Source organism: Castor canadensis, chromosome 7 (assembly GCF_047511655.1).
Source record: "Castor canadensis chromosome 7, mCasCan1.hap1v2, whole genome shotgun sequence".
Lineage (NCBI taxonomy): Eukaryota > Metazoa > Chordata > Mammalia > Rodentia > Castoridae > Castor > Castor canadensis.
The window spans coordinates 67,688,035-67,712,231 of record NC_133392.1 but is presented as its reverse complement, the minus strand read 5'-3'; the positions used below and the strand labels follow the sequence as shown (position 1 = coordinate 67,712,231).

Genomic DNA, 24,197 nt, shown 5'->3' with positions numbered 1-24,197 from the left:
CACTCTTGAAGCTGGTGGTTAGATTTGATGGGAGGTGGGGGGAGGGGGAAGAGGGGAGGGAGAGGGTTGTAAATAATAGAAAGTGCTCAAAATGAAGAGGGGAAAGGTCAGATCAGGGACTGGGAAGAAGTGACGCAGCACCATCATTAACCTAACCGAACTAATTAGGAAACATTCAGGTTTTATAAATTATGCAAGACGCTCAATTTATACTTTTTCAAATTCCTACCATAACATAGATAATGAGGGAACATTTACAGTAACAGCGTAACCTAATCAAGAAACCCTTTCATTAGCATGAAATCTTCCAACACGGTGTTTGCGAGCACAACAAACGGAATTATAGATGCTAGGGGAGGCCAGGGGGAGGGCTGGATTACAGGGAGGAGGGGAAGAGGGTGCTGACTTCACATTTGGCAGAACCCAGGACTCTAACAAACCTTCCTCTTCCAGCCTCGGCATGAAATGGAGTTCTCCCAGCCTCAGTCTTACAAAAGGCATGGAAAGATCTGGAAGGGTCCTCTAACTTCTGAGTGATTTATAACCTCCTCCTCCATCTTGACCCTCTAATCCTGGAGGGCTGATAATCACAGCACAGATCGGTCCTTTCTACAGGCCAGGGATACCCATAGAGATCAGGAGCTAAGATCAGGTTGAAGGTCGTCCTCCCATAAATGTCATGTAAGTTCTATCCATGGTGAGTTTACCTGAGGTTGTAAGTTCATGGTGGACAGAGTCTGGGCCACCATGAAATCATAGGACCCAAAGGGATCCCATCACTTTACCCCTGGTCAGTGGAGCCAGTTGAAACCCATGTAAGAACTCAGTGCCTCCAAGGGAAGCACACTGCCTGCTAAGTACTGAGGAAGCCTGTCAAAGGCTCCACCACTGGCCTGTCTGTGGCAGCTAGAATGGTGGTCCTTGCATTGGTCAGCCCAGGATCCATTTAAAAGCACCATAGACAAGAATCTTAGACAACAGGAATTACTTTGCTCAATTCTGGAGGCCAGAAGTCCAAGTTCAAGGTAGTGTTAAGATGGGTTTCATTTTGAGGCCTGGCCACTTGCCACCTAGGCTGTGTGTTCAGGAAACCTCTTCTTTGTGCAAGTTCTTGTTACAAAGCACTAATCCCATTCAGAGGCCCCACTCTCATGATCTCATCTAATCTGAATTACTTCCCAAAAACCTCACTGACAAATACCATCCCCTTAGGGTTAGGGCTTCAACATATAAATTTGGGGAGGACACAAACATGTCTGTGTTTAAAATGAAATGTCTGCCCTGAATGTGTGAATGTGACATTATTTAGAATAAGGGCCTTTGAAGAAGTAATTCATTTAAGGCTGTCAAGATGATATCATTCTGGATTATCAGGATGGCCCTAAACCAGACCAAGACACAGTGAAGCCAGCAATGAGGAGACAGAGGAAGAGTTGGAGTTCGGTGTCTGTAAGCCAAGGAGTGTGAAAGGCTGTAGGCAGCCACCAGAAGTTGGAGGCACAAGGAAGGATTGCTCCCCAGAGCGCTGGAGGGATGCAGTCCATTCACCTGGTTATGGTTTAGACATGAAATACCCCACTCCAAAGGTTCATGTGTTTCAGGCTTCCTCCCCAGTGCAATGTTTAGAGGTACAGCTTTGGGGAAATGGTTGGATCATGAGGGCTGTGACCTAATCAGTGGATTAACCCATTGACAGATTTATAATTGGTGGGCATTATTGGGAAGTGGTGGGAAAGTCCCTGGGGGCTTGCCTTTGAAGGGCATACCTTGTCTCTGGCCGCTGCTCTGCTGTCTACCTCTCTGCTTCCCATCTGCCAAGAAGTGAGCAGCTTTCTTCCACTAAGCCCTTCCCACCTGATGTTTCAGCCTCACCTCAGGTTCACAGCAGTGGAGCCAGCCAAGTATGGACTGCAACCTCTGAACCCAAGAGCCAAAATGAACCCTCCCTCCTTTAAGTTGACTTACTCGGGTATTTGGTCATAGCGATGAAATATTGACTAATGCACACCTTGCTTTGGGACTTCTGGCTTTCAGAACTGAGAGAGAAGATATTTCTATTGTTGTAAACCACCATTTGGGGTCATTTGTGGCAGCTTCAAGAAACAATACACTGTGTAGCCCTCAGTGTCCACCATCTACAATGGCAGTAGCGACAGTACAGAGTAAGTGCTCAATAAATTCTAACAAGTGCTAGTAGGCTGGCTCCGGGTCTGGGGTGAGTTCTACCATTGGCCCTAGTTCTAACCTGGGAATGCCAGGCAATCAGCTCTCTCTCTCGCCTTCAGAATCCTAAGTTAGGTATTACCCCAGCTTCCTTCTACTGCCTCTTAACCTCACAGTTGAACCTCAAGTCATTTCACCTATGATAGCTGTCTTCTGGGCAAAGGCATAAGCCATGAGATTGACCTGGGCAAAACAAAGCAGGACTCTTCCTTCTCTTATTCTAGAATCATTCATTTATTCATGTCATTCATTCATTCATCAAACAAGAAATTTTAATCTCCTGAGAGCCAGGGGCCATGCTTGGAGCTAGGAACATAGTAAAGGAAAGGCAGCAGCCCTACCCTTGATCGGAGTTCAGACCAGCCTTGCCCCAGCCATTAACCCAGGACCTTATTTGGAGGAAACAGGCCCTCGGGAGGCAAAGCCCTCCTTAGTTCTGAGTTTTTTGCGATTTCAGGGCCTTGTCCAGGTCCAAGTACAGGGCTCTCGGGTTCTGTCTCATTCACAAAGCCCTGGCTCCTGCCCCACCACCCCCTACCATGCTCCCCCCGGCGCAGAGGGGACATTTCAAATGCTGTCATAGAGATTACCTCTGCTAGAACTGTTCAGAGCGTGAGCTTCAATTACCCACGCTCTGTGATGCAGGGACGCCCACGTCAGCACTGGGGAATGTTCTCTCCCACATCATTACCCAGGTTCCCATCTTTCCTCCAGTGATTTGCAAGCTGCAGACTGGAAATCCTGCCAGGAGGAGGCAGGGATGGTAAAGTCCTGTTTTACCTTCCCAGCCATGTGGGAGGGATGGTGCCGGGATTTCTTCCCTCTGGTTTTACCACTTGCAAAGAAAAGACAAAGAAACAGAACACTTCCAAAATTACCCCTGAATGTTCCTCTGAAAACCTTCAGCTGACCCTGGATGCTAGTGAACGGTTCACAGAATGACAGTTCCATAGATCTTGGTCAGAGAGCATAAATATCCAGTTTGGGGGTGGGCCGGTTATGGCCTGGGTGCTGGCAAGCACTTATGCCATTATTCCCAAACGTGTGGCTGCTTGGCACCAGAGTAGCATATCTGAATAGTGGCCAGAGGTTGCGCATCCAGAGGCTCAGAGATCAGGCAGAGCCAGCGCACGCGAGGAGCTGCGACACTGCTCTCTCCAGGCACCTCCTTGGGCCATGTGCAGAGAAAAGCACCTGACACCCACACCCAGCTCCCATTCCCAAGGGCCTGCAGAGCGGGGGGGTGGGGGGGGGTGAGAAAAGACCTCTCCATCCTATAGCCAGAAGAAAGGAGATGGACCAGAACTGACAGGGCACTTGATTAGGTTATTTTATTTATTTATTTATTTTGCAGTACTGGGGTTTGAACTCAGGGCCTACACTTTGAACCACTCCACCAGCTCTTTCTGTGTTAGGTGTTTTCAAGATAGGGTCTCATGAACTATTTGCCTGGCCTGGCTTCGAGCCCACAATCCTCCTGATCTCTGCCTCCTGAGTAGTTTAGGATTATAGGCTCGAGACACCAACGCCCAGAGATCAGGTATTTTGGAGGCTATGGAAAGACTCAAAGGTGGTGTGCTGATCCCAGGTGGAGTATGGGTCAGCAGGACACAGTGGCTGTCTCCATCTGAGGCAGAGCAAGCAGAGGCCTGGAACACTGAGGGGCCACACTCACCATCTGAATCATCTACGGCAGAAACAGGCACTGAGGCCCAGCCACAGCTCTCCCGAGCAGCAGGCTCTCCATCCACCAGGCTATGTTGGGTTTGGGCATGTGCCCAGCCCTGGAGGAGATAGGAAAAGTCGTGTGTCTGCATTTTGGTACTTCATGGGCAGAAGTAAAAAAATCAAAAGAAAATGTACGTATGTTTCAATCATACCATTATGGAAACTAAAACTTCAGATGAGTAAGAGGTGAGGGTGTGGGGTGGGAGGAAGTACAAAGAGAGCTGCCTCTCAAAGACTATAAAATTCAAGCTGTGGGAGCAGAAGGAGCCAGGACTGGAGGTGAATAGAAGTCAGCAAAGAATAGACTCCACTGCTTATTAGCTGCGGCTTGCCATTGCTTGAAGCCTCTTGACCTTAGTTTCTTCATCTGTAAAATGCACAGAATTATCACCACCCCACAGAGTGATTGAAAAGCTTAAAACATTATAATTCAAGTAAGGAGAAGAGCACAGCTCCTGGTGTATTGTAAGCAATACACCCTGTCAGCCAATACTTAAGGCTTGTATTAGTTTTGTGTTGCTCTAACAAAACACCTGAGGCAGGCTAACTTTATAAAGAAAAGAGGTTCATGTAGCTCACGGTGCTATTGATTCAAGGGCATGATACTGGCATTGGGTTGGCTCTGGTGAATACCTCATGACCAGTGATAACACAGTGGCTGGGGAGTAAGCAGAAAGTAGAGGTCACAGCACCAGGCTCAGGCTATTAAAATAACTCACTCTCATAAGAACTCACTCTACGAAACTCACTCCGTTCTGAAGATGGTGCCAGACCTCTCACTAGGTCCCACCACTTAAAGGTCCACACCATCTCCTAACACCACCATTTTGGGAACCAAGCCTCTACCACACATCCAGTGGAAACCATAGCAAGGCTGCTACTACAGGAGAAGGGGCATGAGGTACCAGGAGGTGTGTGGCTAAGGCAGAGGGTTTTGTGGGAAGTGGTGGCTGGTGAGACTGGGCCCCTGCCCGTTCCAATGCCAAGTACAGAGTTTGAACTTGATTCAATGGGCAAGCATGACATGCTTGAGCTTGGGAGGTGATAGGATGAAGGCACTTCTGGGGTTTACCAAGGCTGTTCTGAAGGTCAGATAGGGCTTGGACACTCTGGAAGACCAGTTGGCCAATGGGAGCAATCATGATCCTTGCTCTACCATGCCCTGCCATGGAAATTGGTGACCTTGGCACCTTTCCTCCTCAAAGTCAGACATAATGCCCATCTTCGTCTCCTCTGTACAGCAAATGACCTTGGTGTGACTCTGAAAAGTAGCTATGATTTACAGCTACTCAGGAGGCCTGGAGCACTGAGGCGCCACACCTGTCTCTCTCTCTCTTCCTCCCCCTACCACTCTGCAGCATAATCCATAACCTAAAAAGTGGTGCCACAAAAATCTCTAACTTCCTAGTGAAGAAATTCCCCCACTATCCATTATCCATCCATCCATCATTCATCCATCTGTCCATTCTTCCATGCTTTCTTTTTTTTGTGGTACTGGGGCTTGAACTAAGGATCTACACCTTGAGCCACTCTGCCAGCCCTTTTTTGTGATGGGTATTTTTTGAGATAGGGTCTCATGAACTGTTTGCCTGAGCTGGTTTCAAACCACAACCTTCCCGATCTCTGCCTCCTGGGTAGCTAGGATTATAGGTGTGAGCCACCTGCACCCAGTTCATTCTTCATGCTTTTAACCATCATGTTCCCACACCGGCTAGCCATATATAAAGACCAGTACTGTGTATTACTCCTTGTTTAATTCTCTTAAAAACAATCTGCCTAACACCAACCTCCATTACCTAAAAGGCCATCTTCTAAAAGGGGTAACAGCTGACCCTCCTCCTTCCACATACCAGGCATCAGGGGTGACCCAAGAATTCTCCACCCACTGGTTAGCCTGCAACCTTTACTGTACTGATCTGAGCTATAAATCCCTTTCTTAGGACTTGAGATTCAAAGAACTGGAACACAGAGAGAGATAACAAAAGGGACAGGTGCATGAAGGCCACAAGAACAAGTTGACAAGGCCCAGCCAAATTGGGCTTTTGACAAGCTCAAGTTAGCAGGTAGTGGCAGTTCTGAGAGCAGAGGGAGGCAGCCTGAGGGCAGAGGAGGACAGAAGCAATGTGGAGGGGAAGCAGGAATCCCTTACCAGGAAGCCGCTGCTCCACACCAGCCCATATCAAATACAATTGACCTTTCGCCTCAGTTCCTGGGAGGACTCCCAGGAGACAAGTCCTGTTTCTGGAACCCCCTGGCAGCCTTGCATTCTTCAGTAAACCTTTGTCAATAGGCACCTGAGTAGCCCCCATCCGTGGCAATTAACTGAGCCCAGCAAAGGTGTCTGTGACCATTTCTCCAGTCTGCCCTTGTCAAGGCACAGACTCCACCTTTCTTCCTAAAAGATACAACTGGTAGTGACTTCCAATGCCCAGCCCTCTCCTAGGAGCCCTGTACCCTGGCTAAAAGTACAGTGGCAGGTCTTATGGGACAGAATCTCCCAGATCCACCTCAAAAGCTATTGGCTGCAAAGCTCTAGTGACAGGCACAAGGGATTCAGGTCACACTTGCTTAATGCTCCCCTGTAGGGGACACGCTCTGCTATTGAATTTTAGTTATAGTCCAGGGCCACAAAGGTAAACAGTATTGAAGAGGGAACAGAGGAGCAAGCGGAGTTCACAGGGGCCAGAAAAGATGCCCAGCCAGGGAAGTCACGGAGACATCCCTGAAGTGAGGATAGCGCCTTCACTGGACTGGAGAGAATGCCCCGAGTGGGGCAGGGTGGAAGAGCGTCTGCGGCCGTGGGAATGGCAGGGCTGAAGCACAGAGAATAGACACATCTAGGGCATTTGGAGAATGAGAGTGTATCCTCTTGACTCAGTTGGTCTCCTCAACTACCAGCTGCGGCCACTAATGCCCCTGGGACATGGCTGGTAGGAAAAGAGAAGAAATGCAGATTTCCTTTCAAATTCCCTGCCTTGGTCCTGTCAATTAAAGACCATGATGTCACCAGATGCTACTATTGTATGATGTGATATCCTAGGGATGGGCTTCCTCTAAATTCTACAGAGGAGGTTCATGTGGCCCAGGAAGGTGAAGTAATTTACCTAAGGTCACCCAGCAAGATAATGAAACAGCCATGACAAGGATCCATTTTTGCTGACCCTAGACCCCTGGTGTTTCCACCAGACCTTTCCCAGAGCAGCCAGCTGTCAGCATCTTTTAATTCTCTCCCCAGTGCACTGCATAGCAAGGCTGTCCAGGGCCCAGCCTTTCTTTATCTTCAATGCTGTTTACATATGAGAGAGACAGGAGATACGAATGGCAGTCAGAAGGTATGGAAGAGCACTCTGTCAGATTTAAAGCCTCTGGAGGCTGTGGTTCTCTTTTCTCCCCTCTCTGCCAAATTACTGCGATTGTTAAGAAAATAATGGAGGCCACCATCTGACTCCCATCTGAGGCTGAGCTGGGTCAGGGGTTTGATGACCTCTTCTGGCAGTGATGGAGGAGCCTGAGGCAGTGAAGGTTAGAAATGCAATTTCACAGAGGAGTTTAAGATATGGCTGGGGAAGGGACCTGGGGCAGAGGGGAGAAGAAGCCCTTGTTGAAGAGGAAGGAGTGATTAGTGAGGGAAGCTACTAGAGGGCCTCAGCTCCAAAGAGCCTGGAGGAAGTGAAACCTCTTGCCTGGAGGTTTCTACAGAGAGGGGAAAAATAGCTTCTCTCCAACACCACCCCTCAATGCCCCTAAGCCACCTGTCCTTCAAGACTCAGCTCAGCTACCCAGAAAGACTTCCTTGACACCCTTCTTCTTCTATGATGTCATACATGTCCTCTACCTCAGCCTTTGTCATGTGGTATTGAGATCATGTGAACACACATGTGCTCGTTTATGTTCATATGCTTGTGTTGAGGTTGTGTGCACATGGAGTACACGTGTGCATGTGTATGCGTGTGTGCTTGCATGTACATGCTTGTGTGTGTGTGCACGTGTGCGTGCTGTCACGTGTTTGTGTGTGTGTGTGTGTGTGTGTGTGTGTGTGGTCCCCCACTGGGTCACTGGAAGTAGGCTATTTGAGAGGCAGCACCGTATCTGTCACCGCTACATCCTCAGTGCCTGTCCCTGGGCCTGGCACATGATAAAATCCCAACCTTTGAAGGCTGATGATATGAATGAATGAGTAAACTAATAAATGAAACATCTCCAGCCACAAAGGGGAGGCCAGGGCCTGCTCTGTTCTCTGACTGCTGTCCTCACAGGTAGGGAGTGGTCTAGGTAGAACTCCACTGGGAGCCCCTGTCCAAAATAGGCTTTCTTCATCTCAGCACTATGGACATTTAGAGCCAGATCATTCTCTGTGGCAAGGCCTTTCCTATATATTGTAGGATGACTAGCAGTGACTCTGGCCTCTACCCACAGATGCCAGTAGCAGCCCCACCTTCTAGTGTGACAATTACAAACTTTTCCAGATATTGCCAAATGAACCCTCAAGAGGAGAGGGTTGGCAAAAATCACTCGTAGCAATGCTTGGCACAGAACCGGCATATTGACTAAACAGCTGAACTTCCAAAGGTCCAGGGCAGTCTCTGGCTTGCCCACAGTGAATGTCACCCCAAAGATTGGCACCTAAATCAAAGCTGAAGTTACCAGAAGATTCTGAGCCAAGACTTGCAGTTAGTTCCCCATTCACAGGCTCAGCAGCCAGCTCTGCAAAAAGATAGGTTGTGGAATTGACTCACTGTTCTGAGGGAGCCACCAGCTCCCCCCTGCAGCCCCTACAGGCAGGAGGCATCTTTAGCACCCCTCATCCGGGACCCAAGATGTGGGTGATGTCACTTCTGACCCCATCACTCAGCAAGAGAACACCATTCCTCGTGGCAAACACCCAACTGTCCAGGAGCTCAGTCAACCTAGGCCAAATCTCTTGGCTTTTTTCCAAAATACTTCTCTCTGGAGCAGCTGAGGCCACCATGTAAATACTGTCTCACAAAAAGGTCGCCAAATTCTCCGACCCCGAAGCCAAGAGGGTGGTAAGGGGTGTGCCTGGAGCCTCTACTTGGTGAGGGAGTTGGGAAGCAGTGTGAGTGTGCGTATGCATGCATGTGTGTATGTGTCCTACTTACCTTCCCCAAGAGACCAGAGGCTGAAGGCTGCCAGAACAATGTCCCAGGAGTCTCAGGCGTCTAGGGAGCAGAGAGATGAGACAATTATAACTTAATTGAAACAGACCACTGCAGAAATACAAGGTCCAAGCTGGGCACATTTTCAGAAATTGGACCACCCATCAAGAAAAGTGAGGAAGAGCCCTGAAGGCTCAAGGACCCTCTTATGCAGAGTTGGCATCAATCAGCCTCAGCATGCCGGGCACTCAAACTACAACCACAAGGACAAGAGCAACAATGGTAGTCATCATGAGGCTGGGATGGCGAGGCCATCTAAGGACTCCCGCCACAGAATCCGTTGGTTTTTTCCACTTCTCCATCCTCAGCCTCTCAAGGGCAGGTACCAGGTGCCGAGCTTCATTGGCTCCCATGAGGCCTTGCCTGTGGTGCAGAGTGCAGTAAGTATTTGTACATCCATCCTTGATGAGTAAGAAGCCTACTGCACATTGACTGAGAAAAGTGGACTTTTAGATAAAAGGGTTCCACCCCTTTGGCTTTCTGGCTTAAGGCCAGGCCTACCTATTGGTTGCCAGGAGGCAAAAACCAGGAGGCAATTCTGACCATTGTTTCACTCAAAAAATAATCCTGAGAACCCTCTGGGTCACCCTGCCATCCATATCCACACTCTACAGACCAAGACAGAGGACCCTTCTCTCATGGAGCCAAACATGACCAGAGCACTAGGGACACAGACACATTTTGGAGGGAGGGGTAAACCTATGCCAGGAAGGCATCAGCTGGGCTGGCTGGGCTGTCCTATGGCTGCAATTCATCTGTGTTTAATCGAATATATGCCCATCTCTCTTACTCTCACTCTAAAATACTGGCCCTCCTTCTCACACCCTGCCTGCTGCATTCAGGTTGCAAACACACTTGCAGAGTCTTCTCTGGTCTTCAGTAGAATAGGACGCCCAGATCACACAGTGCCCTTGGCCTCAACCATGCATTTACCATCAAAAGTCCCCTGAGACTTCAGTGATCCATGGAGCCCAGCATCCCCGGGAGTCTTCTAGCTGTGAAGGAGAGCCAGGCAAACTCTTTTTCCTCCAAAGATAGTATAAGAAAACCTACAACAAATGAGGAGATTGAATTAGTGATCTTAAAACTACCCACAAAGAAGATCCCAGGCCCTGATAACTTCCCTGCTCTATTCTAACAAACATTCAAAAAGAATACATGCCAATTCTTCTTAACTCATTTTATGAAGCCAGTATTATTTCCCCAACACCAAAACTAGACAAAAACATCACAAGAAAACTACCAGCTAGCATCACTGATAAATACAGATTCAGGACTATGGATGTAGCTTAGTGATAAAACCTTTGCTGAGCATGTACAACGTCCTGGGCTCTGTTCCCAGTACTGCAAAACAAAAATCCTTTCGCATGGGAAAAATATGCAACAAGTAATGTCAAAGACCAGCAAGAAAATGGCAGAACGTTAAGCTAGATACTCTGAACGGAGGTACATCTTCTCATCTCTAGCGCATACAAGCCAACCAAACCCAGCATCATATAAAAAGAACCAAATATCCCAACCAAGTGAGGCTTTCCCTGGAGAAGCAAAGTTGGTTTACTATCTGAAAAAATCAATTAATATCATACATCATAGAAGGGGTAGTGTACAAAAATCACATGGTCATCTCAATAAATGCAGAAAAAGCATTTGAAAAGATTCAATACTCGTTTGTAATGAATACAGTGAACAAACTAGGAACAGAAGAGAACTCAATCTGCTGACAGTATCTGTGCAAAACCCACAGATGACTTTAAGCTTAATGGTAAAAGAGGATTCATGTCCCTAAAATTGGAAACAAGACAAAGAAGTCTGCTGTCACCACACCTGCCCAACACTGTGCTGTTGGTTGTAGCCAGCACAATTAGCAGCAAAAAGAAAGAAATTATCCAGATTGGAAAGAAAGTAAAACTATCGCTGTTTGCAAATGACATAGCGTTACATGGTGAAAATCCTAAAAAGCCACTTAAAATAAACCATTAAGACTAATAAACAAGTCCAGCAAGGTTGTAAGCTATGAGAGCAACATACAAAAACAATTCACTTGCCTAGCAAGCACGAGGCCCTGAGTTCAATCCCTAGTACCACAATGTAAAAATGAAAGGAAGAAAACAATTCCACCTAAAATAGTATCAAAAATAATAAAATACTTAGGAGTAGACAAAAGAAGTATAAAATTTCTGGAAACTAAAATATTGTTGAAAGAACATCTTAACAAATTAAGGGAAAAAAATCTCTTCTCATGGATGAGAAGAGAGCACTAAGACCTAAGTGGCGATGCTCCAGCCAGTCCACACATTTACAGTAATCTTTTCCATATCCTAAGCTCAATTCTTTGTAAAAACTGAGACGCTAACTCTAAAACCCATATAGAATTGCACAGGAGTCAGAAGAGCCAAAACAATCTTGAGAAAGAACAAAGTAGGAAGATTCATGCTTCCCAATCCCAAAACCACTAGAGGCAACAGTATCAGGACCCCCTGTGGGGCATGCCCGTAATCCCAAGCACTAAGGAGGTAGAAGCAGGATGATCACAAGTTCAAGACCAATCTGGGCTACAAAATGAGACCCTGTCTCAGCTTGTATATATGTATACATACATACACATATATAAATGTAATAGAATTGAAAATCCAGGAACAAATCTATACACCTATGGTCAACTGGTTAGGGACAAGAGTATCAAGACCATTCAATGGGAAAATAACAGTCTTTTCATCAAAACAAAGCAGGGACAACTGGATAACCACATGCAAAGGAATGTAGTCAGACCCTTACCTTAATTGTAAGGTAAATTAACTCAAAATGGATCAAAGACCTAAATGAGAAAGCAAAAACTATTAAAATCTTAGGGGAAAAAAACTCAGGTAAATCATTGTCAGGCATTCTAAAACATCATACCAAAAGTCCAAGCAACAAAACAAAAAATAGACATTATATTTTTATCAAAATTAAAAGTCTGTGTGCCATCAAAGGGCGCCATCAAGAAAGTAAAAAGACAATCTACAAAATGGGAGAAAATATTCACAAACCATATGTCTAATAAAATTTATTTTAAATCTGAAATATATGATGAATTATTTCAACTCAATAATAAAGGAACAAATTACCCAATTAATAAATGAGTAAAGGATCTGGAAAGATCCTTATATCCAAAAAAATGTAGGTAGAAAATAGGCACATGGAAGGCAGTCAATATAATTAGATATTAGGAAAATATAAATCAAAACCACGATAAGCACTAGATACCCACTAGAAAGGCCAGAATTTAAAGTCAGATGACCATAATTGCTGGTGAGGGTGTGGAGGAGTTAAAGCCCTTATCACTGCTAGTTTAAAATGGCAGTCACTTTGACACTGACAGTACTTCAGAAGCCTAAACACAGAGTATTTGGCACAGCAATTCACTCCTAAATAGGTACCCAAGAGAAATGAAAACATCTCCACACAGAAAGGTCTCCACCACGATTACAAAGCATTGTTTATAATAGCCCAAAGGTGGAAACAAGCAAAATGCCCATCTATGGATGAAAAGGTAAATGAACAAAATGTGGTGTATCTATGCAGTGGAATACAATTTTGCCCTAAAAAGGGATGCCATACCTAAAAATGATATGACATGGATGAATTCTTAAAATGATGCTAAGTAAAAGAAGCCAGTCTCAAAAGATCACATATTACAATGTGGAATCATATAGAAGTTTAGATTAGGAAAATCTACAGAAATAGAAATTAGATTACTGATTTTGGGGGTTAGGTCACAGGATAGGGTACAAGCAGGTAACAGTTAAAAGATATGCAGAGATTTTTTTGGTTTGGGATTTTTATTTTGTTTTCTGAGGTGATAAAAATATTCCAAAATTGACTAGGATGATGATTGCACGTATCTGTGAATATATCAAAAACTACTGAATTACATATACTTTAAATGTGTGAATTATATCTCAATAAGGCTATTTTTAAATATTTTCTAAAGAAAAAAACTGCATGTCCTCTAAAACATCGGATGGATTAGGATCTTAGAAGAGATATCCTCCATCCTAACCCTATTATTTTATCCGTAGAGAAACTCTGACCCTGAGAGGAACGTTAAGTAAATCCAAGTCACATAGCACAGAGGTGGCAGAGCCAAAACCAGACCTGCTCTCTAACTGCCACATTGCTGAGGCTGTATAGAGCCTCTAACTCAATTGCCCATCTGTAACATGGAGGGTCCCACTCAGCCTTTATCCCAAACCCCTGACCTAGTGCTAAGAGGGTGGAAGATGTGCAGAAAGGATAAGAAATTGCAGGCAAGGGGGAGCTTGCTCCTCCAACACAACTGTTACGATGGAATCATGGGCTCTGTGACCCAGCATGTGCAGCCTAAGCAAGCAGATCCTGTTTAACACATTCCTCATTCTTAAAATCAAAAAAGGGACTCAGTTGAGAGCAGGGACCAGATGAGAGACAAAAAAGGATGAAGGAGAGAAGACTGGGAAGAACTGGAAAATTCTGGACCTAAAAGTTCTTTAAAATTAACAACAGTCATAGAGTAATTACCACCACATGGACCAAACAAGACCCAGTGCCACAGCGTGTGATCTACCTCACTTAGACTTCCTCAAGGTGCCTTATAACCTCAGACTCTGTGAACCGGCCCCTCCCTCCCCACCCATCCCCTCACCCTGCATCACCAGGCTGACCCACTCACCATCACACTCTGCACCACCTTGTCATCACTCTGTGCTGACGCATGCATTGACCAACCTCTCAACTGCCAGTCCCAGGTCAAGGCTGCCCTGTCCCACTGATCTCCCACCTGTGGCTTTCCCCTCACCTATTCTCATAGCTGTGGCTGCAGGTAAGAGTCCTAGAGACACATTCTTCATTGTAACCTTTTCATGGGACTCGTGGGCCTTCAGTGACTGATATCAGGGCCACATGCCCTAGGGACACACCAAGGGTGGCATGGCTGTGCTCATCACTGGGACATGGAAGGACCCAACCCTCATTGGGCAGCTTCCCTCCGTCAGACACAGGTCTGCCTCTTCACCCACTGTAATTCCCTTCAGCCTCAGGACAATCCCACACATCTGTTCTTTTGCTCCCATTTTACTGATGAGAATACTGAGGCTCTAAGAGAGCCTAAGAAAGGCAAAAAGGATCCCAAAGCACTGAATCAATAGCTGCCCTTGTTGGTACTGGGGTTTGAATGCAGGGCTTCACACTTGCAAGGTAGGCACTCTACCACGTGAGCCATGCCTCTAGCCCTTTTTGCTCCAGTTACTTTGGAGATAGTCTTACTTTCTGCCCAGGGTAGCTTGGACTGCCATCCTATTTTATGCTTCCCACCATCACTGGGGTGACAGGTGCACACCACCACATCCACTGGAGATGGCATCTAGCAAATTTTTTTACCTGGATTGGCCTACCATCAAGATATCTCCCCCTTCTTCTCAGCCTCAGTATCTAGTATTACAGATGTGAGCCACTGGTGCCTGGCTTGCTTTTGTTTTGGAATGCTTTTTTTATTAGTACTGGGGTTTGAAATCAGGGCCTCACACTTGCTAGGCAGGTGCTCTACCACTAGAGTCACTTCACCAGCCCTTTTTTGTGTTGAGTATTTTTGAGATAGGGTGTCATGAACTATTTGCCTGGGGCTGGCTTTGAACCGTAATCCTCCTGATCTCTGCTTCCTGAGTAACTAGGATTACAGGCATGAGCTCCAGCACCCAGCTTGTTTTTGCTTTTTAGGAGAGCAAAATGGACACAATCTCCTCCTCCCTGACACAGTAGTGGAGAATGGAATGGGGATGGTAGAATGGATTTCTCTCTGGGTCAGTCACAGTCATCCATGTCCTGTTTAAAAGGAACATTTAGTTAACAAGTTACAACACATGACACATGAGCAGGGGGAATGAAAGCAGCTGCAGCAGCACTAGCACTCACTAGCTCCATTCTCCCTGCAATGTCACAACGCTGTGCACCTCTAAGATCAAGGCAGGAGACAGCCCCTGGCCCCTAATTGCTCTCAGTCAAAGACTCCAGCTAACATGTTATTAAATATGTAAATAATCTGAAAGCCAGAAGAGAATTAATATTTCATATATAATGAAGTTAAGATGAATTCTCTTGTGTCTAATTTTCTGTTTTTAAATACATAATGCACTGTGGACTCCAAAGTGGTTCGTGGTATTTTACATTGGTTAAAGACATTTGGGCTTTCTCTGAAGCAGCTTCCTAAATGATTAACCTGAATATTATTATTACAAATAGGATTTGTTTTTTAAAAAATTAATTCTGTACTTAATCAGAATGAAAACCATGGAGTTCTTGCTGGTGGGCTGATGTTAAATGAGGAAAAGGAATTGAGATACTCATTTGCAAATTGCAAAGCTGACAAGGGCCTGGCAAGTAAATGAATGAAGCAGGTTGGGTTGCAACAGGTAGAGGTGGGGATTGTAGCTAACTGTGACAGCACACGCCTCATCAAGAGGGAAAGCCTTGTCTTCAAGAATACAAACAGCAACAAAGGTTGGCGAGGATGTGGGGAAAAAGGAACCCTTATACACTGTTAGTGGGAATTTAAATTACTGCAACCTCTATGGAAAACAATATGGAGGCTCCTCAAAAAACTAAAAATAGATATGCCGTATGATCCAGCAATCCCACTCCTAGAGATATACCCAAAGGAGTGTGTGTCAGGTTACAACAAAGGCACCTGCACACCCATGTTTATTGCACCACTATTCACAACAGCTAAGCTATGGAAACAGCCAAGATGTTCCACAATTGATGAATGGATTAAGAAAATCTGATATTTATATACAGTGGAATTTTATTCAGTCATAAAGAGGAATGAAATTTTGTCGTTTGCAGGTAAATGGATGGAACTGGAGAACATCATCTTAAGTGACATTAGCCAGGCTCAGAAATCCAAAGGCCAGATGATTTCTCTCATGTGTGGAACACAGGCCCAAATACAAACAATATTATGAAAAACAGGGCACGCTAAGAGGAGGCCACTAATGGGAGAGGGAGGATAAGAGAAGGAAGCTAAGAAGGTGAATATTGGTTGATGTACTTCCTATACAAGAGTGAATATAGAATTTTTTTAACCTGTTGAAATCACCATAAGAAGGGGACTAAAGTAGAAAGGAGAAAAATAGAAAGGATGAACCAATTCAGGTTATAATACACATACATATACATGGAAATGTCACAATGAAATTCTTTGGATAGCTATTTTTTTTAAATGTCTTTTTTCAAAAACAGAGACCAAGAAAGTAAAGCAGGTCCTGTCTGGGAGTTGGTACCAGTGGGAGGGGGAGGATATGGAAAGGGTGTAGGAGGGTGAATATGGTAGAAATGTTATGTATTCATATATGAAAATAGAAAAATGAGACCTGTTGAAACTTTCAGGAATTGGTGGGGAGTGGAGGTAAGGAAGAATGATGGAGGAGATGAAGTCAACTATGATAGACTGTAAGAACTTTTGTAAATGTCACAACGTACAATAATATGATAATTAAGGTAATTTAAAATGATTTAAAAAGAGGGAGGGCCATGGTTTCCCTTCAGAAACAGGAGCCAGGAATCAGATTTTCGTGTGTACCATTTACGCATATATAAAGGTGCTTTCTAATTCAAACATTTTCAAACAGCATGGACGCAAAAAAAGAGGATCCGTGGGCTGACAGCTTGCCGCCTACAGACTGAGGCACAGGGTTTGAGGGAGAGCTGCTGCCCAAACCAAGTTCTTGGATCTCTGGTGGGTGGAAGCAGCCTTCTCTCACATGATAAAGTGGACAGTGTAAAATCTCATTACTCAGTCCTTTTGGAGGGCAGCTTGGCAAGGTGAGAAAAAGCACAAATCCTTCAACCCAGCACTTCTAAGAATTTGTCCTAAAGAAATAATTAAGGATTAGAAAACAAATTGCTATAATGATGTTCTCTGTAGCACTGTTTGTAATGACAAAAAAAAGAAACAAATAAACTTAAGATCCAATGATCCTGTGTAATTACTGGATTATATTGTGGTGCAACTGAAAAAATTAAAACTGTGCCATCTTTGACAAATATAACTAGGTATCCATAAATAAATTTTTAAACCATGAGTGAAACGTCTTTGTCATGTAGTCAAGGCATTGCTTTTAAAAATGGAAGTCAGTTTATCTGCCCAGGGAGAAGGCAGGAAGGTGCTATATCAAGTCATGGGGTGGATGGCACAGTGGTTAGTTGAATCCCACTCTTTTTGTCTCTATTTTATGAATGATTTCAAGTGAACTATATATAAAGTCAATGGAGTAAATAAACTGTATGTGACATGGTACATGTAAAAACATTGGCCATTGGAAGACCACCAATTTAGATCTAGGCTTTCCTTCTCCACTTAGACTCACAGGTGCAGTAAATGAATAGGCTATGTCATTTCCAAGGCCCTCTATGGTTTGAGACCACAGCAAAGGGACTCTGGAGACATAGCAGCTCACCTATCCATCTATCCTCATTGCCAGATAACACCAATCCTTACACCAGACTCTGGGTGGGCATCGTCCCCAAAAATACCCAAGTACAAGACAAACAGGTATTGGCAAGCAGCACCCATCTTGACCTTACTACAGTGTATTTACACATGTGCTGGCTTACGGGTCTGGTTAGAGAAGGTTTCCTACAAGAAATGATACCTGAACTGAGCTGAAAAATAATAAACAGGAATTACCCATCCCAACAAGAATGGGTACAGAAAGGCATTCCAGAAGAAAGAGAGACTATAGGTAATGTGGAGAGAGAAGAGGCTGGAGAAGAGACAGGGCTGGATCACAAAGGCACCATGCACCTTGAGTAGGACTTGGGATATTAAACTGAGTGAAAGGAGCCTTGAAGGTTTTAAGAACTGGGAATTCATAGAATCAAATTTTTAAAAATCCCCAGGGTATAGCAGGAAGGAGGATTGGAAAGAACAGAGTACGAAAAAGCCTGTCTATGGTGGTAGGGGCTGTGAGAGATCAGACTTCAAGGTCTACAATGTGGTGAGGGAGAGGAAGCTGGGACTTCTGGTTTCTGGCTTTAACAGACAGTGCTATGCCAGTCACAAAAACTAGAACTATGGGAGAAAAAGGAAATTCAGGGAACAGGTTTATGTTCACTTATGGGCACTTGAGGGACATCCAAAGAAATGAATGACTTTATCCAGCATTCAGGAAAGAGATCTGGGTTTGGATTCATCAAAGGATGGGCTGTAGGAGGGATGAGGTGAGGAGTGAACTGTACTGGGAGCTCCAGCCACCAAGGGGCCAGATGGAGAAAAGGAAGATTCCATAAAGGAAGCTGAGGAGGAGAATCAGAGAGGCAGGAGGACAGTGTGAGGTGGCACAGAAGCCCAAGGGAGGAACATTCTAGCAAATAGGAAATGACCCACAATGTCAAATGCTTCCGTGAGGTTGTGTAACATAGAATCAACAGTGACTTGGGAGACAAGAAAGTGGCATTCCCAAGAGAGGGAAGATCATATCGTGCAGAAGACTTGGGAAGTGTGAAATGGGGCAGCTGGGTGGGTGTGGGAACAGGAGCTAATGCACTGCACCTTGAAACGGTCAGCAGGGAGCAGGGCACTCTCCTCCTCCCTCTACTGAGTACCCGGTGGACCTCACCCTCCCTGCATCTAACCACTGCATGGCACAGTGGTTCAGGATTCCTTCTAGATGTAGTCAGGGGCCATGGGAGGAGAATGGGCAGTGCTGCCAGCTTTCCAGCAGCTTGAGCAAAACTCTGACTCAATAGCCTCATGTGGCTCTTCAGGACAATGTCCATCCTGGCCAAGAACACACACAGCTGGAGAGACAGTCTCAGAGAGGAATCCTGCCTACAGCAACACAAAGCCTTGACTGTATGTGAAAGCAAGCCAAGGAAAAGTGAGGCCAGGAATGTAGGAAGCCCACAGGAGAACACTGAACCCTCAGCTATGGTTTGAGTGTGTTCTCCAGAGCTCATGTGTTGGAAACAATTCCCAGAGTCACATGGTAATGGTATTTGGAGGTGGTGTCTTTGGGTGGTGACGGGGATTAGCTGGGGTCATGAGGGTGGGGTCCCCATGTTGGCATTAGTGACTTTATTTGAAGGGGAAGAGACACCTAGGCTAGAACGCTTGCTCTGGCTAGCCATGTGATGCTCCACACCAAACATGGATGCAGCAAGGCCTCGCCAGATGCTACTACAATACACTTGGACTTCTTGGCCTCCAGAACCATGGGCCAAATAAACTTCTATTCTTTATAATTACCTAGTCTCAGATTTTTTAAAATAGAAACAAAAAATAGACTAAAACATAAGATACCCTCTCTCCTCCCTTTTACACACTCTGCCTCTTCTGAACTTGACTGTCTTCCCAAGGCCATGTCTCTTAAGAATCACTGGACTCCCTGGCATCCTGCTTAGGTGGTTACAGGAGGCCTTCAGGGGACCTGAGACAGCCCCTGCTCCAGCTTCTTCTCTCCGCCAGAATAGGACCAGCATGCAGCAGTGAAAGGAGCCCTGGACCTGGAGTTTCCACGGTTCATGCCATAGCCAGAACTAGTACAATTGTCCACTGGGCCCCTAGGCTTGGATGGAGTCATGCTGTGACCAATGAGCTACAAGTAGAAATGAGGTGTGCAGCTTCCAGGCCAAGCTCCTAATCTCCAGTAAAAACCCACCACCCTGGTGATCAGTAATGCCTTACACGGTAGCAGCTCTGACACCCCAGATTTCAGAGTGAGGATTTTAAGAATCATCCCCCTCACCTCTCATGGGCCCCTAGTGGATGTGACATGAGCATCCACCTTCCCTGTCTCTGAGAGTTGTTACAGGAGCAGACCCTAGCTCATCCTGATGGAACCAACTTGGCTCCAGGTAACCTTGGGCAAGGGCCTCACCCTCTGAAGCCAGCATCCTCCTGGAAACTTGGACAGTAGCCACCAGATGCACTGAGAGCAAGGAGAGGGGAGGAGTGGGAGCAGGACACGTGCATGCAGGCCTCACGCACAGGAGACACAGGGTAAGGTAAGACACTGTCACAGTGTCTCTGTGACAGCACCCAGCAACTCTGCCGCATTTCTTCTCCACATACCTGCGGCATTCTGACAGCTACACAATTTGTCCTCAGGCTCCCCTTTGACCCTCCCAGTACATGCTCACTCCTTCTTCCTTTCGACAGCCACTGAGAGACATGATGAAATGTGGAGTGTGTGTGTGTTTGAGAGAGAGAAAGGAGGAGTTTGAAGCCACTGTCTGTCAAAGCAAGTACCACATGCCAGCTCCGTGCTGGGAGCCTTATCAATCAATCAGCCTCCCCAGATCTGTGAGTGGAGCATGACTGTTGCCATTGCAGGCAGGCCAGGGTTTGCTGGTTATCCTCTGACCTCACTGCCCACCCCCTCCTTCCCTCACACTGCCCTGCACTGGCCTGACCAGAGGGCACAATGACTGTGTCAACTGCTCCCTTTGCCACCTGTTTCTTGCTAGAGCCCTGAATTCACACCCAGGTCTCTAAGGCCTTGACTATCCTCCATCCTCTCTCTACCTTCCTCTCAGACTCTGTGTTTTCTCTGTGATACCCACTTCTCTGCACAGGACATGCCTGGGACCCTGACCATCTCCACCTGGCTCCCTGGGCATGCAGACCTGGGAAGGGGAGGCTGGAGACAGTCCAGAGCTAATCTAGACAGTTTAGGGACAGTCTAATCCTTGCTCTGTAAGCCCCTCTGGGCTGCTCCTTCTGGATTCTTCCCAGGTTGATGTCTGGACTGGCATGTGCCTCAGTACACTTCATCTATGCTGGCTGACCCCAGAGCTCCAGAGCATCAGGATCCTGGCCAGGCATCAGTGCCACAGAGTTCTGGAAACCTTCAGAGCCAAGGCAGCCAGGGCCCAGAGGAGGCCAAGCCTGTTTCCATTTGGCCTTCCTTAATTTTGCTCTGGTTTCTGCCACAGATGGGTGTGTCAGATCTTTGTCATCCTTAAACCAACAACTCATGTGGAGCAACAGCCCCCAATGACCATCAATTACCTCAAGCCTGTCACCTTTCAAAGCACATCAGCCGGCACTCAACATCCTCTCCTGCCACCTGCACCCTGCAGCTGAGAAAACACGAGTGACCAGAGCTTGCCAGAGTCAGCCTGTGGAAGCTTTGTCTTCCTTCCCTTTTCCTCCTTGTGGGAAAGGCCCTCAACACCACAGAGGTCTCTGAGCAGCTACAGAGGGAAAGGAAACAGTCACTGTAGAAGAAATTTCTGGGTAGGCTCATCTGCATCATTATTAGCTTTGGAATGGTGGACAAGTCCCTCCACTTCTAACCTTCCTTCTTACCCCTGTTTTGCTAAAAAGGAATCCAGTCCTAACTCTGGGGCAGTTTTAAGGTGCATGTGAAGTAGCCATGCAGGACAGGTCTTTTCATATTGCCTCTGTATGGCCTGCATCGGGCTAGGCCAAAATCGACTTCTGATAAAGAGTAAAGCAGAGATCCAAACCCTGTCTTCTTGATTCCAAAGCCTTCATTCTTTAGTTTTAATCATTTTTAGCCTTGGAGCTCTATGGTCTTAATTTGTAAATTTTTACCATGGACATTATCCAAACAAAGCCCAGATGGGCCGATCACTCAGCTTCAACAATTACTGCTTAATTCTGTCATTTGTGTTTCTTCTTTCCCCTACCCCTATAACTTCTCTTTTAGAGAACATTAAAACAGATATCAGGCCTGAGATTTCACCAGTGAAGACTTGAGCACATACAGCCTCTCACTGGTGTTTGACCACCTTGACTGTAAAGGTTATGGGCGATCCAAAAGATGGGACTCTTCCTTGAAAGGAGGTGTAGAAAGAGTCGAGGACAGTTCAGACCTGGGCTCACACTGTAGCTTTGTTGTTGTGTCTCTATGGACCTTGGGTCAGGGGAAAGGGGGCCAGTGCCCCTCTCTGGTCATCTAGCTCTTCCTCCACTGAGCTGTCACAGACCGTGAGTGTTGGAGACCCAGCATGTGTGATGGGTTCCCCTGGGCCTGATGTGCTTGTTTCCTGGGACCGCTGGATCAACATACCACAAACCAGTGCCTTCATATAAAGGAGTGGATTCTGACCCAGTGGTGGAGGCTGGGAGTGTGACACCCAGGGACAGCAAAAGGATATGTTCTAGTCCTCTCTCCCAGGTGCTGGTGGTTGTCCCACCCTTGATGGTCCTCAGCTTGTGGCAACAATACTCCAAACTCTGTGTCCATCATCACAGGGCCTTTCCCTCTGTGTCTGCACCATCTTCACACAGCCCTCCCCGCTGTGTGTCTGGCCCAAATTTCCCTTTGCTTACAATCACACCAGTCACTGGTGAGGGCCTACCCTAGCCTAGTACAACCTCACTTTAACTTGATCATCTGCAGAGACCTTATTTCCTACCAAGGACACACATGCAGGTTCTGGGTAGACATAAGTCTGAGACACCCACTGCTACAGATTGCTCAGGCATGGGCAGGACCAGGGCCTCCACTGAGATGAAGGAAACTGACTCCCAGAGGAGGAAAGAAGCATCTCAATACCATTTGCTGCACACCAACTCTCCTGGGCCCTGGTGCTCAGGAAGCAGGCCTGAGATCTGGCACTTATAAGAAGGAATTCTTCTTTGTGTCCCATGCTACCCTGCCCTCAGAACAAAAGCCCTGCCACCCAGCTGTCATCTCTCCTCAAGTCCCTGAATGCCTGAGCCATGGTCTCCACCCCCTCACTTGTGCCCTCTATCTCTGTGACCTTTGGTCTGGGGAACTCTTGTCATCCTTTAGTTCTCAGCTTAGCAATCCACACACATACACATACATCAGACACAGACACACACACAGACACAAAGACACACACACCAGGTCTTTCTGACCTCATAGCATTCCCTCAGGGTATTCTTTCTCAAAACACCCTGCCCTTTGTCCCCAAAGCACTCACTACAATAGATACTCACCATCATTTGCTTCCTTGGGTCCTGGCTTGCTCCTCACTCTGAGCCCTATGTGGGCAATAACCAGATGTAGTCCATTTGCCTCTTAACACAGTGTCTAGCATACAACAGACGCCCAATAAATGCAGGATGATTGAATCAGTAACAAAGTAGCCCTTCAGAATCTTCTAATTGTGCGGAGGACAGAGGACAGGTCACAGAGGGGCTGCTTCTCCTCGTGAGAAGGAAGGCCTTCAGTTGGAGGCCCATAAACGCTCCCTGTTGGAAAGTGTCCCTGTGGCCTCCACCCAAGGCTCTGGGCTTGCCCTCTGGCGCCACACAGCAGCACTAATGCCTCTGCTCCATCTCTGCCTTTCCTTCACATGACAACAGCTCCAGCACTCTTTCATGTGGGTCTCCTTCCCCACCCTGGCAGCCCCAGTGTCTTCTGTTCATCCCCTTCCAACAAACTGCACCCTTCTTGGTTCCATTTCCTCACCTCAGGTTTAGTCCAGGTCTGAGAAGTCAGGGGAGCCTTCAGGAATAAGGGTAGTCCTCTAGTCTGAATGCTACTTCTCAAGTCAGCCTGGTCTTTACTTCAGGTTGGCCTCCCATTGTCAATGTGTGGCCTGAAGAATGAGGTGCACAATAGGGTTGCCCCCAGTGTGAAGTACAGAACTCAGGCCTGTGCTGTGGGTGACCCACTTAGAGCTCAGGACATACCCTACAAGAGCACTTCCCCCACTACACACACAGTGCCCTACATCCCAGTGATGCAGCGTATCTGTGATGCCACATAACGTAAGGGTGCCTGTGTGTCTACTGCCAGCTGGAACCCTAGAGGGAAAGACTGAGCTCACAAAAGCACCTGTCTCTGAGGACGAACTCTATGCCCTTCCCAATCCAAATTAGACCTGTGGGTCCAAGTGAGGCAAAAGTCTTACATTTCTGAGGGAAGGCCCAGCACCTGGTCCCTGAGGGCCAGGGTGAACCCACAGGGTGAACACCCAAACTGGTACATGGGAAAGAAAGGACTGAGTAGGGACCCTGTGCTGGAAAATGCCATACACAATACCAGCTCCCACTGCTTGCCTTCAGGAGACAGAGGGATCTTCGCGAGACCCCAACTAGGATTGCCCTGG

General features: G+C 46.5%; 1 long non-coding RNA gene across 1 annotated transcript; it reads right to left on the bottom strand.

Moving 5' to 3' along the window:
* Positions 1-3,896: 3,896 nt before the first annotated feature.
* LOC141424636 (uncharacterized) lies at positions 3,897-23,474 on the bottom strand. The gene is made up of 4 exons (XR_012449510.1): positions 23,080-23,474; positions 10,062-10,177; positions 9,072-9,131; positions 3,897-4,007 (listed from the first exon to the last, which is right to left on the bottom strand). It is a non-coding gene; the product is annotated as an uncharacterized lncRNA (long non-coding RNA).
* Positions 23,475-24,197: the final 723 nt, after the last annotated feature.